At 37.3% G+C, this 20,170-nt stretch overlaps 1 pseudogene; it reads left to right on the top strand.

Annotated features, from left to right (window-relative positions):
- The window catches only part of LOC142143095 (uncharacterized), an 88,373-nt pseudogene that overhangs the window by 9,247 nt on the left and 58,956 nt on the right, over nucleotides 1-20,170 (top strand).

The raw sequence follows: 20,170 nt of genomic DNA, 5'->3' as shown, positions 1-20,170 counted from the left end.
GTGGTACAACTTGCTGATGTCAGACCACTGATCCCTGTTTCCGGTATCACCTGTTCCATTATCCTCTCACAGAGCAGTGGTACAACTTGCTACCGCAGACCACTGACTACCTGGATACCTCCACTTGGATTCCATTCCTTCACTCAGACAGCGGTACAACTTGCTACCCGCAGACCGCTGACTCTCATCACCTCCTTGTTTCTGTTGGACATTCCACCTCACTATAGCAGTGGTACAACTTGCTATCGCAGACCACTGACTACCTTCACGTGTCCTTGTCCATACAGTTCCTTGTGTATCATTACCTCATTATTACCAGTGTTGCTAGTCATAGACTTTCCTGAGCATCTCATCGGCCATCATTTCATGTTCCGTGATCACCCAGCTACCAGAGTACCCTATTACCATCTACATTGCTCTGGTAAGCCTACCATCTGGTGATCCCTGGGTAAAGACTCCTAGTGCCCGTGACACCGCTACTCATCAGGATGGCCACTGTCTTGATCTTGTTTTCTCTAGACTATGCTTAGTTTCTAATTTCCTTAACATTCCTTTCCCCCTCTCGGATCACCATCTTGTTGGTTACTCGATCACTCCCAGTTCTTTAACATCCCTGCTTGCAAACTCTTCCAAGCCACCTCATACCCGCAGGTATATTAGCTCTATTGATTTTCAGCAGTTTTCCACCTCTCTCCAACACCTTCTCTCCCCAATTTCTACATTCTCCTTCCCTGATATGGCAGCTCCTCATTTTCACCATGCCCTAGCAACTGCCATTGATCAAGTGGCTTCAGCGACTCTTCATACTCCGCGTAGACAGGAGTTAGACTTAACCATGGCACACTAGAGTAACACAAAATCTGCAAAAGCTTTCTCATAAAGCTGAATGTCACTGGTGTAAATCTTGTACTTCTAAAGATTTCAGAGCATATACTGCTATCTGCCACTCCTACCAAAATGCTGTGGACACTGCTAAACAAGCAAACAAACATACTTCCAATTTCTCATCTGTGCTCAGGCTTCTAACCCCAAACGCCTTTTTAACACATTTTAATCTCTTTTAAATCCTCCCAACCCAAACCCTCCGACTTCCATCAGTGCCCAGGATCTTGCTTCCTTTTTCAAGGACAAGATTGATAAGATCAGACTTGAAATGGTATCATCTCCCCCGACTAACAATCAGCTCAATTCCTTCCCAGCATCCTTTGACACCCTCTCTTCATTTGATCCCACAAATGAAAAGGAACTTTATACTCTCTTCATAACTTCCTACTCTATCTCCTGTCCTCTTGATCCCATACCCTCACAAATTGGTAGGTCCTTGTCTCGTGTGCTCATTCCACCTCTACCTAAAATCTGTAATCTATCGATCTCTACTGGTATCTTTCTTTCATTATTCAAGTACTCAGAGATTAATTTTGTTCTGATAAAGCAAAATTCTGACCCAAACTCTCTCTCAAATTACCTTCCCATCTCTCAGTTCCCATGCCCCTCCAAACTTCTCGAGAGATTTGCCTATAGTCGCCTCACACGTTTCCGTACTGCAAACAACCTATTGGATCCTCTTCAACCAGGCTTTCGCTCTCAACAATCCACAGAGACTGCTCTGACAAAGGTTGTCAATTATCTGATCACAGCTAAAACTTAAGGTGATTACTGTCTTCGAATACTCCTGGATCTCTCTACTGCATTCGACACTGTTGACCACTCTCTCCTAATGCAAAGGCTACAATCCCTACGTCTTCAAGACACTTTTCTATCCTGGTTCTCATCCTACCTCTCTAATTTCTCTTTCAGTGTTATTTTCTCTGGAACAACTTCCACTCCACTTTCTTAATAAGTTGGTGTACCACAGGGCTAAGTCCTAGGTCCTCTGCTATTCTCTATCTACACCACTTCCCTTTGAAAAGTAATAAGCTCCTTTGGATTTCAATATCATCTTTATGCAGATGATACACAAATTTATCTATCTCCTCCCGATCTCTCACCTTCTGTGTGGTCTTGCACTACTGACTGCCTTTCTGCCATTTCATCTTGGATGTCCTCTCGCCAACTCAATCTCAATCTTTCAAAAACAAAATTAATAATATTCCCACCCAACAATAGAAGCTTCCTACTTGACATTTCTACTTCTGTTAACAACATGACCATAAATCCCACCTTGCAAGCTCGCTGGCTAGGTGTAAACCTTGACTCGCATATATCCTTTGTTCCCCACATCAACTCTATATTTACATCATGCGGTATACATCTAAAAAACATTTCCAGCTTAAGTATATATCTCACACAAGACACTGCAAAAACTTTAATTCATGCACTCATCATCTCCCGCATCGACTATTGTAATTCCCACCTTACTGGTCTTCCCGAAATCAGATTCAAGCCCCTACTATCTATTTTGCACTCAGTGGCTAGGTTGATTTTCCTTGCAGCTTGTTTTTCCTCTGCTGAGTTACTCTGTCAGTGTCTACATTGGTTGCCTGTATTTCAACGAATCCAATAGAATATTCTTCTACTAACATACAAGGCAATCAACATAATTGCACAAAAATACATCTTCCCACATGTCTCAAAATATCTCCCAACTCGACATCTCCGTTGTGCACAAGATCTGCCATCTCTCTTCTACTCTCATCACTTCCTCCAATTCTTGATTGCAGGACTTTTTTCGGGCAGCACCCTTTTTATGGAATTCACTCCCTCGCACCACAAGACTATCCTCTAGTCTTCAATCCTTCAAGCTTTCTCTGAAAACTCACCTCTTCAGACAAGCTTATTATATTCCTCTACCACCCTCTTAATCTCTCTAAGTTACCCTATTACCACATTCTACACATCTAACACAAGACAGCAACCCTCTGACCAACATAGTGGTGTGACTGAGCATACAGCCCACTAAATTATTTGCAAACTTAGCATTCTAGCTGGACAAATATTCAATATGATGTAGCACTTACCCTTGTATATCAAACTCCCTTGGTTCCATAGATTGTAAGCTTGAAAGCAGAGCCCTTTTACCTCTCTGTATGTATGTATTACCCAGTATTGTTTTATTACTGTTTGTTCCCAATTGTACTAATGGCAATATATAAATAAATGCTGCTGATAATGATGATGATGATGATGATGATGAAGAGAAAGTATGATTCTGAGCTATTAACTTTGAGAGGTCGATATGATAGAAAATAATAATAGGTGGCTTATTGTGCCTATAATAAACTTGCATCTTCTACATATACTGCATGTAATTGTGCTAAGCATCTTGCTACAGTACAGTACAATGTGCTGAACATATATATGTTATAGATCTGGTAGATTATAACATACACATTTAACAAGATCTATTGGATCCAACACTGTTGACTGTGGGAACCACTAAACACTCACTTATAATGAGACTTCACAAAGAAGAGTAAGCTTGTATAAGGATAGATGTTAAACCCGGTACAATGGATTACTATAAACTAGCTACATTCTTCTGTAGTCTCATCTGCATGGGCCTTGCAGTCTTGCAGCTCTCTCTGTTTCTCTCTGATGACCAGAACCATAGCAGGACAGGAGTGAAATCTTCATTGACCATGGCTTGCTCTGTAATTTGTTTATAACTAATTTGTTTCCTTATAAAAAAATTCCTATATTTTGTCTTCCCTCTCTAGATTTTACAGAAGACATGATTACCATTGACCCTGTCACAATTCTTCTGTCTGTTGTTGTCATCCTATATTTGGCCAATGTTTTTAACAACAGGAAACAAGACAATAACAAGAATTTCCCCCCTGGACCAACGCCTTTACCGATCATTGGAAATATGAACATCATTGACTTGGCAAAACCTCATAAAACGTTTATAGAGGTAATACAGTACTTCTACTAAATACCACTAAATCATTAATAGGTCTTATTTAAGAACTTTACAAAATCCTCTTGTTAATAGTAGTATTTTGAGGAGTGCCCCCTACCATTCACTCTAGCTAGCGGGATCATGGAAAAACTACCATGTTGCTGCTTAAATCTGCAGAGAGCTAGGGAGATCTGACACAATAGGCTTTCAAATAGAGCTGAAAGACCATCACCGAAATCAGGGCCGTCTCTTCCATAGGGTACGATGGGCAGGTGCCCGGGGGCCCTGCAGCCCAGGGGGGGCATCAGAGGCAGCTAAAAATAAAAAGTTCCTGAAAAAAAGAAGAAGAAAATACTTACCTTGCTCTCAGCTGGCGATCCGGCTCCCTCCCTGGTCTCCTCCTCCGTGCGGCGCTCGCAGTGCATGTTGGGCATGACGTCATCACGCCCGCCCGACATCCATTGCGGAGCGCAGCACGGAGGAGGAGACCAGGGAGGGAGCCGGATCGCCAGCTGAGAGCAAGGTAAGTATTTTCTTCTTCTTTTTTTCAGGAACCTTTTTCTCTCGCTGCCTCTGACGGGCCCCCTGGGCTGCAGGGCCCATATATATAATCATTTTATTTATTTATATATATATAGGGGCCCCGGTGCACTGCTTTGCCCGGGGCCCCAAATGTTGTTAAGAGGGCCCTGACCGAAATACTGTTATTGAAATCCATTACATTACAAGGCTATGTCCATTGTTTGGTTAATGTAAGGTAGTTTACTTACATTTTATCTATTTGGTAAAATGTGTACTAAAATACACCAATCAGACATTTACTTTCATTATTTAATTTGAACAAGACAAATATAAGCTAATTTATTTTCCTGTGGTTTACTGCAAATTTTGTCGCTAAATGCAATGTTAGTAAAGAGCCCTTTGTAAATTTAACTTAAGTAGACCCAAAGTGTATTTTTCGTTAAGTTTTGAAAATGCCATTCACAAGTAAACAAAGCAGAGGTTTACCAAGCTAAGGTAGGTGTTAGATACACTCAGTATCTAATATACAATAGCAAATAAGTAGGTGCTACCAAATGGTATGAACATACTTTAACTTTTTAACTTTTTTTTTTTTTTTTTTTACATTTTTAGTATGAAACATCACCCCACCTAAACCCTCATACAACATTGCTACAAGTAATAAGCTAAACAGAGTATTAATGCCAAAAATGCTAGTGACATGACAATAACATGCGCAGTAGTAGAAATTCTAGCTAATATGCCAGCTGTAGTTTTATGAAAATGAACACTCACTGCATTATTATCCCATAACCATCAGAAAATGATGTCTCAGAGTTTGAGAAGAGCTGTTGATGCTTTTCTAGTCTAAGGGGTATATTTACTAAACTGCGGTTTGAAAAAGAGGAGATGTTGCCTAGAGCAACCAATCAGATTCTAGCTATCATTTTGTAGAGTGTACTAAATAAAAGATAACTAGAATCTGATTGGTTGCTATAGACAAAATCTCCACTTTTTCACACCCGCAGTTTAGTAAATATATACAGAGGAAGTAATATAGCAAAATAATCTTAGGTGTACATTCCCTTTCCACGGCAATAGTTTCATAAATAGAATTGAGGATAAAGATATCAGCTGCTCCAAAATTGTACATAAAATGTGTGATTTTTATTTGCATAAATTTGTTTAAATGAGTAGTATCATAACATTGATCACAAAATTTAGTTTCCCAAATTCACAATTGCAATGAGTTAAACATTCCCTACAGAAAAAAAGGCAGAGGATTATTTACTGACATTGCTCCTTACTACTACAACTCCGTACTGAACCACAGCAACCAGTCAAAAACTGGCTTTTATTATGTCTAGTATAAGATAGTCAAAGTAAATATCTGATTGGGTGCAATAGGTTGAGTGAAAATTTTCACCGTTGTGCATTGTTAGTAAATATTGAGTGGGATTCACAAACAAATTGGTGTGTTATTACATCTATAAGCATACGTTTAAATCATTTTTCGTGCAGCCAAAATATGCTTTTTTAAATTTTATTTATTTTCATCGAAAATTAAAAGCTTTTACTTTCCTCCACTCAACATTATTATAAGGAGTTGCCATGTGCTACTTTTAACAATAACATTCACAAAGTACCAATTCTTTCAATTATTTCCTTCATATTGACCTAAAATAAATAAATAATATTCCACTATGAAAAATAGATTCCCTTTCACACCGGTGTAAATTAAATTATGAAAATAGTATTAAGATAATTTTAGACAGAGATATTTGTGAAATTCATTTTGCTACACTCAGTCTATCTACACTGTCAAGGCTCACTGAGTTTTGTGTTGTCTGTGTTTATTTAGGAAGTGTCAATCTGGCATGTACATAATGAGTGAATACTTGACAAGAATAACTTAAGCCTCACATGCTAGATGGGACATTCCACACTGGATTGGGCCAGTCGTATGTGAGAGAGGGGGAAATGGGTGAGGGTAAATCATGGGTGGGGTGATTGTGGGAAATGGGAGTCAAAATATTTAATAATTGTGCTTTTAATGCTCTGCTGATTCTTTTTTTTTTATTGTTTTTACAGTTGTCCAAAAAATATGGCTCAGTATTCAGCGTCCAGTTAGGGTTAGAAAAGATGGTTATCCTGTGTGGTTATGACACTGTGAAAGATGCTCTAATCAACCATGCTGAGGAATTTTCAGAACGACCCGATACACCAGTGTTTGCTAAAACATCAAGAGGATATGGTAATTATTTTGAGTGAAAAGTCATTAGATAACATAAAAAGAAATGAATGCATATATTAAGCACATTACAAGTACATCACTGCTCAATGAAACCAATTATATTATAGGTGATAATAGTTATTGACACTCAGGAGAAATGTGCCTGAAAGTGTTTTAAAATTCTAGAGTAAATCTGTTGACTCCAAGGGGTATATTTACTAAGAGGGAATTTGTTGTCATTTTTTTAAAATATCAATTTAATAAAAGACAAAGCCCATCAGGTTTGTCTTTAAATTACTTTCCACTTAGTCTAATCTGTCAGATGTCACTCCAGGTCACTCTAAACCTACACAAGCCACATACACAAGCCATGGCTATAAAGCTTTCTGACACATTTGTCCCAGCATGGAATTAACAAAAATGTGCTAAATAATAGCTGTAAGGTATTCCGGTGAATGAATTGTGAGAAGTTAGTTTATGGACTTGGATTTGGTTGTGGGTTGGTGGGGAGAGAGTGACATTTAGCTGTTAGGGACAACTGTCATTTTGGTGACATTCATATTTCAGCATAAATATTTTTCATCGTAAATACAGAAGAAATATGTGTAACGCAGTGATCCGTATTCATTCTATTCAGGTGTTGTGTTTGCTCATGGTGAGAACTGGAAAGTAATGAGAAGATTTGCTCTTTCCACACTACGAGATTATGGAATGGGGAAGAAGAGTATAGAAAACAAGATTAATGATGAATGTGAATGTTTAATGCAGATATTTAGATCCTATAAAGGTGAGTGTTAGCTCTCACTCTCATTTTCACAATAACACAGATAAAAGGGCTCAAATACCACTTTTACCATTCTGTTAGTATATATATATATATATATATATATATATACTTTCATCTATTTCTATAGCACTACCAATTCCGCAGCGCTATACAGAGAACTCACATCAGTCCCTTTCCACATTGGAGTTTACAGTCTAAATTGCGTAACATACACAGACACAGACCGAGAGAGAGACCAGGGTCAATTTGAAAGCAACCAATTAACCTACTAGCATGTTTTTGGAATGTGGGAGGAAACCGTATATATATTCTGCATTTCTTTTTTCAAAAGGGAGGGCTGTATATGAGTTTCAGTTGCCAGCAATAGGTGTTTATTAGAATAAATTTGACGTTTCAGTAGTACATTTTCAGCAATATAACTTTCCTCAGTGATGTAGTGCATATACAAGACTAAATGTGCAATATATATATAGATATATATATATACACACGAGATAATCACTGTGATTTACTCCACTACTTATAATGCACATTTATTCTTCTATATGCACTACATCCCTGAGGAACGGTATTATGCTGTAACTGATACCTCAAATTTATTTTCTAATAAACACACATTGCTGAGAATCTCACCTCTGAATGTCCTTGAGTGGCACCTTCATTGCAAAATATATATATATATATATATATATATACATATATATATATATATATATATATATATATATATATATACCTACATATATATAAATTAAGATGTGACGGTACAGGGTATTAAAAGCTCACAAGATAGATCTTTGCATATTTTCTACACACTAATTAGGTCATCTAAACATTTTTTTTCCAATGTAAACAAGTCCTACTTATCCAGTCTTTGTTTATAATGTAACCCATCTATTACCTTAATTAAAAAGATTGTCCACCTCCGAATCGCTCAAGCTCTGCCATGTCTACCTTATAGATAGAAATCAAACATGGTTAAAATTTCTTGTCCAATCAGGTGCAAAATTAAATTATCACATGTGGTCTTATTTAGAGTTAGGGTGGAAAAAATCCAGCTAAAAGTGCAAATTTGCACTTTGTCAAACCATGTTGCATTGATTTTATTTTATTGTTAATGCATTGCTTGGCCATCCAGGAAGCATATTGCACCTATCAGCTTTCCAAGCAGGACAGGCAGCAACCCGGTGGTGATCGGCATCCCGATGCTGGGGATACCGACATCCAATACCACTAGAAAAGAATACTGAAGCGGGTATTGAACGAAGTTATTAAAACATACACTTACCTTCTCCCTGATGCAGGACATCCCCGAGGGGCTGCTCTGCGACTGCTGTAAAATCCTAAGAGGCTGGATGCCGGTGCTGCATTCTCATTTTAATTGTCAAAATGCAGCCCCGGCATCCAGCCTCTTCGGAAACCGTAACCAACCCCAGCGACTGGTAGTGAAAGTTGCAGGAACAGTTAGAAAATAACAGCTGTTGGACAAGTATTCCAGTTCTGGTAGCACAGTCCTGATTTTGAGGGACAATCAATTTTATGGTATGACTCAGCAAGGGGCTGAGGCGATGTCTCAGTGAGTAGCTAAGGAAGCAGTGTGAGACTTGTGTGTTTCCTACAGGAGGCAAGAGATCAGAGACAAAGGACCATTTGACAGAGACTTTGGTGTCCTGTCCCTGAAGGAGTAGAATACAAGGACTGAGTATTCATGTTCAACCACTATAGAGAAAAGTGCTAAGTGATTTAACTGGCCACTGGCCATCCAATGACATGTTCGCTTTAATGGAGCTATTGCTAATTAAACTACTGAGCACAACTAAATGAGTAATTGTGCTGAGCTATATCAGACTTAGGTTGAGGGTATATAGGGATCAGTGTAATGTCTGGCTGAATTTGATGGTGGAATTGTGGAATTAAATAGAAGTTGTATGAAGAAAATGAACTCTCTGGCATGAATGTCATGTACATTGTTGTGTTATTATCTTTGATTATGAGTAATGTCAGAAGTTGATAAGGATATCTTTCACAGCTGTTTACACAGTCATACCGCTTATGTATTTTAGTCATCATCATCATCATCCTCATTTATTTATATAGAGCCATTAATTCCGCCACTAACTCACTCACATCAGTCCCTGCCCCATTGGGGCTTACAGTCTAAATTTCCTAACACATACACACACACACACACACACGCAGACTAGGGTCAATTTGTTAGCAGCCAATTATCCTACCAGTATGTTTTTGGAGTGTGGGAGGAAACCGGAGTACTCGGAGAAAAGCCACGCAAACACGGGGAGAACATACAAACTCCTCATAGATAAGGCCATGGTCGGGAATTGAACTCATGACCCCAGTGCTGTGAGGCAGAAGTGCTAACCACTACGCCACCGTGCCTTATACATACATTTTAATCATTGTTAATTTTGCTATTTCTGAATGTCAATAAATCTATCCTTGTTCCTATTTTCAGGAAAACCCTTTAATAATTTGACCATCATTACTGCTGCTGTAGCCAATATAATAGTGTCCATACTACTCGGTCAGAGATATGAATATGATGATCCCACCATACTGAGGCTCATGAGATTAACTAAGGAAAATGTCAAGATCCTGCAAAGTCTTATGGTCAGGGTAAGTATTCTCACTCTGTCCAATGAATTTTAAAAATGCCCAATGTATTTGTGTTACATTCATATTTCTCCTATGAGTAATATATCACCTGCAAATATTTTGATTCATTTTCTGCTGCTTTATAACTGAAAAACAACATTTGAACATATCAGCATTTCTGCTACACTCCAGGTTGTTTGCAGAGTGGAGCAACATTGCAACTAAGTGAGAAATATGAGCTCTGACAAGTTTCATTGTAAAGAATAAGGAAGGGAGGAGTGAGAGCTCAGTCCAGGGGCAAACACAGGATTTTTAAGTGGGGGTTTTCTCCCCCCCCCAAAAAATATATATACAGAGAGAGAGCTGCTGCGCGTGTGGCCGCGCAAGCACAGCAGCTCCATTTTGGCGATGCTGTACTGTACAGCAGCCGCGGCGATGTCAAAGAAGCGTCCGTGACAGTGCTGTATTGTAGTGCATTACAGCACCGCCACGGACGCTTCTGTGACAGCGCTGCAGCTGCTGTACAGTAAAGTGCTGCTGTGTAGGGGCAATGTTTAGTGCCCGGTCATTCGCGGAGGGGAGGGGTTTCTGGAGAACCAGAAACCCCCCCTGCATGTGTCCCTGCAGTCATCTATGTTTTTCAAATGTATCTAATAGATGTCAGCTAACATTTTAGCTCGCAAGTACATAGGTTGCGAATAATTTGATTGTTTGGTTATTCTTCAACATAAGGCAGCAAGAAAATAAATGTCATCATATTATCAATGGAGAGATATTATTAAAGACTTTATGGACTTAAGCAGGTAAAAAAAATTCAGTATTGCAGTGTATTGTTTTTTCTCAGACCCAGTGCTCAGTGACCATTAGCTGCACGTATTCCGTATATACCGGTTTGTACACACCCAGTGGAACATACAAAAGGAGCCTGATTGTTTTAGACAATCAATGATTCCAGCATTTGTCTGATTCATGTCAATGCAGCAGACCCATCATCTTATATAATTTTGTATGTGAATGGGGTGCGGTTAGAAACAATGAGCAGGATGTTAGTAGAGTAATACTACTACTACTACTACTTCTAATATAAAATAATAATAATAATAATAATAATAATAATAGTAATAATAATAATATTAAAACTGTGAAGATACCGGTGTTAATTAATGGTCAGGATAAACGTATACTATATATATTAAGCAAAGGGAACTACAAAAATGTTTACTTTTGGTTTAGTTCCCAACATATTTGATTTTTTAGAATGTGGTAGCATTCACTGCATACAGCTTAAATATTTAAATTCTATATAAATATATATATTAAGTATTTAAATACAAAACTCTACATTTGTCTATCATTTCCCTTTTATAAGGGTAGTTTAATTGTTACATTTTAACCCATAACACGATTTCGTATTTCACGTAATATTCTATGTTTAAATGATCATTTTTTACTTTATTTTCCTTTAAGCTGTACAATAGTTATCCCTCAGTGATAGGCTGGCTGCCTGGGAGTCACAGAAAAATCTTCAAAAACAACAACGAGATGCAGAAATTTATTATAGAGACATTCACAAAACAGAAGAAAGAACTGGATGTAAATGATCAGAGGAATCTTATTGATTCATTCCTTGCCAAGCAACAAGAGGTATGTTGTGAATTTAGGTGCATGGGTTGTGTGTCCTTAAAAGACATATGTATACATATTAGGATAGAATTCAATAAAAGGAATGTAATCATGTGTTTTATTGCTTTTGTGTTTTAGTAATTGCTTTGAGTTTGTTTTGTTGTTATGTTTGCTGTAGAGATAACTAATAATAATAATAATAATAATAATAATAGTAACTTAAAATGTATTATTTTATATTTTGACTTTTCCATACTTTCTATCTCATCCCAGATCTCTTTTTTTGTTAATATTAGATGATAATTTTGTCATTATAGTTTGACAACATAGCCTATTGACAATGTATATGTTAAAACATTGGTGGAGGAGTATGAGCTCATTGGAAGCCAAATCCTAAACAGACCTAAATCATGGTTGAGAGCATGCAGAGAGATTTGTCACAACCTTGAGTTTGCTCATAGCTTGCAGAGAAGGATAGAGTAAAACTATGTCTAGTATATACAATTCCCTGTGCTTGTCCCAATCAGACAACTAACCATTTTTTAGGTTACAATCCTTGAACTGTATGATCTTGCAGCAGAGAAGTGCGTCATAAAGAGATTTTTTACTAGGACCGATAATCTAACTTGTACAATGACTGTTATACAATGATTGCTCACGTATGTTGTGTTTTTTCCAATACTGATGTATTTCTAAAATATTGTATTGGTTAAAAAGATTGTTCTGTTTATATTATGCAGGGAAAGCCAGAATCTACTCTATATTACCACGACAACAACCTAACCGAACTGGTTTCCGATCTGTTTGGTGCTGGAATGGAAACAACCACAACTACTCTGCGATGGGGCCTCCTGCTAATGATGAAATACCCTGAAATCCAAAGTATGACATGAGTATGAGACATGATATGAATGTCTTGTCATAGATTAGATATGTCGGACTCGATTCATGTTCAGGCATAAGCCTTATCTTGCCTGAATTTGCTCTAAACATGCTCAAAACAAAAGTAACACCAATGATCACAAATGCATTATATATATGTCCAAACACAAGGTGCCTGATTTTGTACACCTCTGGCAATGGTTCTGATTGAAACACCTCAATTCAATAATAAACAGGCGTGGCCAAATACTTTTGCCCATAATACATATATATATATATATATATATATATATATATATATATTTTTATATATATATATATATATATATATATATATATATATATATATATATATATAAAATACAGTACCCATTCCCTGCTCACGCTCCTCACTCAAACCCAAACCTCTGACCCGCATCTTGTCTCGTCACCTTGCCCCTCATTCCCGCCTACAAGTCTTCTCCCGTGCTGCTCCCCACTTATGGAATAACCTTCCTCACCCAATCAGGCTTTCTCACAGCTTTCAAATCTTTAGACAGTCTCTAAAAGCCCATCTATATTTTAAACCTTACCTTATCCCTGATGAAACCATTCACACTAATATACCCTCACAGCTGTCCCAATTTCCACTTTAAGCCACACTCGCTCCTCTTGTTTTAGCTGTGCCCTATTCCACTTAGAATATAAACTCTCTAATGTTTCATGTCTGCATTTATTTTGTCTGCCTTTTATGTTCTTGTTTCATTTATGTCCTGATTTCACTACTGTACGGAGCTGTTGAGCACTGTAGCGCCTTACAAATCTAGGATAATAATAATAATAATAATTATAGATATAATGTAAAAAAATAGAATGTTTTTAAAAACACATATTTCTATTAATATTATATCATTATGAGTTGTTCATTTGTTTTCTAATATATCTTTTTTTGTATGCTGTTCTTATGTGACTTTATATTGTACATATGTTTCTGCATATCCTGTATATTCATGTGCCGGTTAACATACGGCAATACCATTTAGGTATGATGTTATTATCAGTATACATTATAATTCAAGAGACATCTTCTTTTCACCATGCAGAAAAAGTTCAAAATGAAATTGAAAGAGTGATTGGATCAGCTCAGCCACAAACAGAGCATAGGAAAGAAATGCCGTACACTGACGCCGTCATCCATGAAATTCAACGGTTTGGTGATATTGTACCGGGTAATGCCCCACATGCCACTTCTCGGGATGTCACATTCAGAGGATATTTTATTCCAAAGGTGATTTGTTTCTTCTTACTGTGCACTGGTGGCTTTCTTCTAGGACCCTAGATCATGATGTGGGAGTGCCCCCAGCTATCTCCTCGCCCATTCTTAGAAGTGATGGCTCTCACATTTCTTCAGCAGACAGCGCCCATAATGCAGTCCTGAAATATTTTACAATATATATATGTATTATATGAGGATTTTAGTCAAGAGACTGGATGCATATAGAGGCACAAGGACAGAGTGTCTGAGGTGATTGATCATATCTATGTAACCTCGGAGGTACCTTATAATATTCTTCTAATGAGTATTAAGCTGATTATGTGCCTATGCAAACATTCAAATGCATGACATCATTATTTACTGTTTATATGTAGTACATCCTTTGTATTGTTTGCACTTCTAATACTGTGGGTCTCACTTAGAGCTAGGAGTTAATCTAGCTAGAAGGGGCAATTTTTCCCATTGGCAATACCATGTTGCACTGCATGGGGGATAATTAAAAACGTGAAGACTGATTTAGAGTCGGTGGGAGTGGGAGGGGTGTCCAAGCTTAATTGTAATTCAAAAATAAAGCTGCTCAGCACTTGTGTGCTCCAGACCATATTCTCTGTGTATAGAAATAGAATGTCTTACGCCAGTGGTTCCCAATCTTTCTTAGTTCAAGGCACCCGTAGGGTCTCCATAATTTTTTCAAGGCACCCCTAAGCCAAAATAATTACCAAGTAGTCACCCGCCTTGCTTACCACCAGCCCTGGCCACGGCACCCCAGGTAGGTCACCGCGGCACCCCAGGGAGCCACGGCACCCAGTTTGGGAACCACTGCCTTACGTCCTTTCCACGCAACGTGGTTTTGCCCCTAGCTGTAAATGAATATGCGTATGTAAAATAAATAAGAAATCTAAAATTTATAAGGAAAAATAGATTAAAAGATAAGAAAGATGAAAAGTGGAAGTTGCAGGAGGAAGATCTTTGAGAAATATGTACTAACCATTTTAGCTGTCAGTTACCAAAGTCAGGAATCACCTTTTGCCCTCATCTGATTCTTTTTATATTTCTATCCCCCTACATGTTGTAGTAGAGCATGTTATTTTAGGATTACACTGTATATTTGGCAAGTTTGTTATAGTCTTTCATGTATTTTCTGCCGAATCCCTTCTTCTGAATGCATATCCGCTAGTTAAGACACACCAGGATATAAAATGCTTCCCGCAGCTGTGTAGTGAAAGGTTTATTATTATTATTATTATTATTATTATTATTATTATTATCATCCTTTACTTACAAAGTGCTGAAATATTACATAGTACATTGAGGGAATCACAATATAAACAAATTACAAACAATGACATCGACCAGATGGTAAAGATATCTCTGCTCAAATAAATTTACAATCTAAGAAGTGCTGGGAACACTTGATACATAAGGTGAAGAAATAGCAATAGTGGATGCAACATAAATAAAATATTTATAATCTGTGTGTTCTGATGTCACAGCTCCCTGATCAAGAATATGTTTTTGGATAGATTTGTTTAGTTTATTGTGTAAAATATTTTATAAAACACATAATTTATAGCAGTTTATAAATATATTAGCTTCACTTAAGATGCTTCACTCAGCAATTTTAAACTTAAATCAATTTATAGTAGTTTTCTCTGTATTTCTGTCATTTTCATGATGAACCTGTGCAGAGAATGTTTGTTTTTTAAGGAAGCAGTGAGGCCTAATATTGATGATCTGTCTTTTCCCACACTGTTATATTATCCCCCAGGGCACCATTGTTATCCCAGTACTGTCCTCTGTACTGAGAGATAAAGCCTACTTTGAGAAGCCGGAAGAGTTCTACCCAGAACATTTTCTTGACTCAGAAGGACAATTTAAGAAAAATGAAGCGTTCATACCTTTCTCATTAGGTAACTTTCATTCTGATCATCTTCTTCTTATGCTACCACTCAAAAACAATATGTAATTTGTATCTAAAGCATGAAAATAGAATGATCGTATTCTCTAATTTTAAAATCAGTATAAGTATTGATGGTGGACAAGGTATATTATTTATATATCACTGCTTCCATGAGGAGGAATGAATGTGAGAATGTACACAGTGACATTACTAGAGATGTTGGACCATATAGCAAAAATGTATGATGATGCATAGAGATGCACCATCATACAGTCATACCCACCATGATGGCTATTCCATCCCCAGACATTATCCAATAGGGCAGAGGATTGGATTAGTAGAAATATAGGACGTAAGACTGAATTATATACACAGTCTTATTATCCCCATTTTCCAAATCATATAAATGGATAAATTCATTATATTACATTTTTACTTTAACTCACATTTTTTCCTTTGAGACAGTGCCCTACACGCTGCCGGGGCCCATGTCAGTCACAGTGACTGCTGGGGCTCTAGTTACACCCGTTATTATATCCTTTAGAATCTGTTTTAGTGTAGATGGGTCTAAATATTACAGTGGCTGCCTAATCATATCCAAAGTACATATTAATTACTAGTTCGTTATTTTGATTAAAATTTTGTATATTTTTTGACTGAACTCATTGTCAGTTTACAAAATACTATATTTTTTAAGCCAATTATATATTATGCTATATCTGTTAGGCCACTGACATGAACCTTTAGAACAGGTGAAAATAGTTCTTTGCCTATAGTAGCCACCTTTTACCGCAGGCCTAGTCGCGCTCACAGGTACTCGGATGCCCCCAGGTCTTGACTTTTGCATAGTAAAGGTTTATGCGCAGACACTGCAGGAGGAGTAACCAGAATACAGGAGACAATAACCAGGAACTCTACAAGGGATGTGGGTCTGAAGCAGACAGGTTAATGAGGGACAGGGCAAAGGTCAGGGCAAGTTACAGGCAAGGGGAATCCAATAGACAGGCAGAGGTCAGGGGCAATCAGCAAACAAGTGGTTGTGACCTTTGTGTGTGACCTTTGGTTTTTGCTGGACTCTCCAGAACAAACCAAAGTTCAGAACAAAGATCAGTCAGATTTTCGGACAGAGTTTAAACAGGAAACCTAGAGCTGTGTGGTGGACAGGCGCTATAACTGGCAGGAAGGCTAAGCACTCCGAGCCTAAATAGTACTGGTAGCCAGTGACAAAGAGCCAGAAATGAGCCCCATAGTTAGCCACATGAGGCTGGTAATTAATTATGCCCTGCGTATTCGCCCTATCTGATAGATTGCTAGAACGCGGCAAACTGACAGGAGTGTACCAGTCACCCTGGGAGCATTGACCAGAAGTGAAGTCATGGTTGGCAGAGGAACATCCTAGATGCTGCCAGAAGAGAAAACAGCTGAGTCGTGGCGAGTAGCGCGTGACTCGTGACAATACCCAATAAAAGTTCACTTGTTGCCTACACACAGTGGATGCAGCCATTTTGTGAGATGAACCAAATTCATGAGAGCGCACTTTGTCGATTCATTAGGAACCAGTGATGTTTCTCAGGCACTAGATTTAAAAACGTAATACTATCACTACGACATAGTGACATGAAAGCCTGTGGTTTCAAGTATACTGGTTAGCCCATAAAATTGACTACATATACTGTGCATAGACTGTTGCTCTTTAATTGTATTACGAACACTAGATTAAGGTAGGAATATGACAGCCAGAGAGGAAACAGAGGCAAACTAGTTCAGAAATATATATAAAGTGATGTTAAATGTAAGTCAGGTCTCATACACAAGAATGCAGGTTGAGAGAAGTTACTCATAAGCCAGTTTTCCTAGACATAATTGTTAATCAATTAGAAATTACACTGGAGTACAGGGAAGGAGAAAACCACAATACTCAAGCATTATGCACAACAGGACATGGCGATTTATAGGCCTAGACAAATAACAGGAAACATAATAATCACAGATGATCCGTGATGCAGCACTGGGCATCTTGGATGAGGGCAGAATTATTAGAATGAACAAAGGTGATTGGAAGTAGGAAGTGTCAAGAGAAAGCAACACTACCATTTGATAATGCTTTATTCAGTGCATTATAAGAGTTAAATATTCTAACTTTAAACTTTAATACATTTATCACAAAGGGGGAAATCACTCCCTTTCACGTAAGGAAAAAAGTTCAGAAATTGAATTCCATATAATATGCCAGCTCCAAAATTCTGATACTATGACTGCTGGTCAATCTGCTTTATATTTGGACTTGTGTCAAATTATGATATGTGTTTAAACAGACAAGTATATTTCCAATCAATGTATGTTGCTCTGACCAAATCACAGTGATAGACGTTTGTCATTAAACCACTGTAATGCCTGCTGTATAGGTCTTCCTTCTCTTATAAAATACTATAAAAACATTCTAGATTTTAAATTACTAAACAAGATCAATAATAACTAAGAGCAATGAATGGAAGAGCAGATTATTTACTTTTTATAGTACACATATCACACTTTCTAAAAGAAAATGTAGAGAAAAGTTTTCTGTCATTGTAGGCTTTTCACGTACAGCTTGTAACCTGTGTCCACACCGGTGTCTTTTCATGTGAGAAGGAGCTAAATGGAGCAGATATGAACAAGAAAATAATTATTTCTTGTGCTCCATCACCATTCAACGCAGCTCACACGCCAATAAACCTCATAGCAGTTGGCATTAATATAGCTAGACACGGTCATTAATTGTGTATCTCATATGCTCATCATCCTCTATCCAAATGGCAAAAAATAAGACACTCAAAGGCACCAAGCTTCGATTAGTTCGTCCCCACTGGAAAAAAATAAATCAAGTGTTTTATTTTATAACCTGTTCTGCATTATTGATTAATTATTTATTAAAAATGTATTGGATGTTGCATTTTATTGACATACGCTAGCACTTGGCTGGTTTCCATATATTTTATTTATGTTTTAACTAGGTAAAAGAAGTTGTGCTGGAGAGAACCTAGCCAAAACGGAGCTGTTTGTGTTCTTCACGACCCTGCTACAGAACTTCACATTCCAGGCTCCACCTGGAGCTAAACTGGACCTCAACTCTGCATTAGGGATCACTAATGCACCATTACCTCATGACATTTGTGCCATACCTCGCAGCTAGACTTGTTTTCAGCCAAGTTATATTATAAGATATGTCATAATTGTTTTGTACTGTATCAACAAAACGAGTCAACTGGGAAAGATTTTAATTGCCTACTTTGTGCACTAAATTACTTATTATGTATTATTTTTTGTACATATATAATTATTGGGCAATAAAATATACAAGATTTTTTATATAAATTTGAAAAGCAAGATATTCATTATTCATCAGAAAAAAAAAAAAAAGAATAAAGGCTTCTTACATAAAAAAATATATAGTGATTTTAGTTCTCTACATAAGCGGGCACTAATGTCAGGTCTGCTGGTGGTGATTAACATTATTTGATCCTTGTACAATTTATGCATTTAGGATTTGAGTCACTGTATTGGGAGTACATATTTATTCTTTCTGTTAAATACATAAAATGTTTGTACATTATGCTTTTACACTACAATGTCTCACTGTCTCCTTTAATTGTTTTAGAGTTTGACAAGTTGTGGTGCAGAGATATATTCAGAGCAACTCTGTCAGTACACTGAATTTACTTATCTGATTATCCAGCTGTTTAAATTTATGATGTTAAATTGTGGATAGCGATACCTTAAACAGTACTACAGGTGTAACAATTCAATTACTCAGCACTGAAGTGAAAATCTTTCAATTAAAGCTTTGAAAGTAAATTATCTTTAATATTATTATAGTAATACAATTTTAGATAGTAATGTTAAAGTTCCTGAAATTAGTGAACATTTATTGTAAATTAAAGAAAAAGTGCTTTATTTTAAATTAATTATTATTTTTAAGGACATAAGGAAATCATGTTTTTACAAAGAACATAAACTAAGAACACAAAATAACAAACTAAAATAAGCTCTTAAAGAGCAATAGAGACAATCCTGGTTAATGTAGATAGATCTGTACAATGGTAGTACAGAGCTGAAAGCTGCTGCCAGAATGCAAATGTTGAGGAACTAGGACATTTCCATTACACTGCATTTCCCTTTCCTGATAGTAAAATAAAAAGGTGTGTTATGAGCCGTCTCACTACAGTTCATACTGATTCTTCCAGTGTTCGTTCACTTCCATTTCAACTTTGGCTAGTAGACAGCCCGCCGGGCCGCTGTGCTTATGATGGGCGGTCACATGATCCCAATTACCACTTAGATTGCACGGGGCCTAGCTCCTAAGGAACATTTTCATTGGGACTCATTCATTTAAATAGTAGAGAGAGCTGAGCCTGTCTGCCAGCTATATCATTGTGCCTGAACCTGGTGTAGCCTGCTATTGCTGTTTCCATACCCATTGACTACCTGTTGCCTGACATTTTGCCTATCCCTGATTTTTCTCTGTCTGCTTCTTGTCTTGACCCTTGAATTTTTTC

The sequence above is a fragment of the Mixophyes fleayi genome, chromosome 3 (genome assembly GCF_038048845.1).
Source record: "Mixophyes fleayi isolate aMixFle1 chromosome 3, aMixFle1.hap1, whole genome shotgun sequence".
NCBI classification, from domain to species: domain Eukaryota; kingdom Metazoa; phylum Chordata; class Amphibia; order Anura; family Limnodynastidae; genus Mixophyes; species Mixophyes fleayi.
The sequence above is the reverse complement of the archived record's forward strand: the minus strand, read 5'-3'. Positions and strand labels throughout refer to the sequence as shown.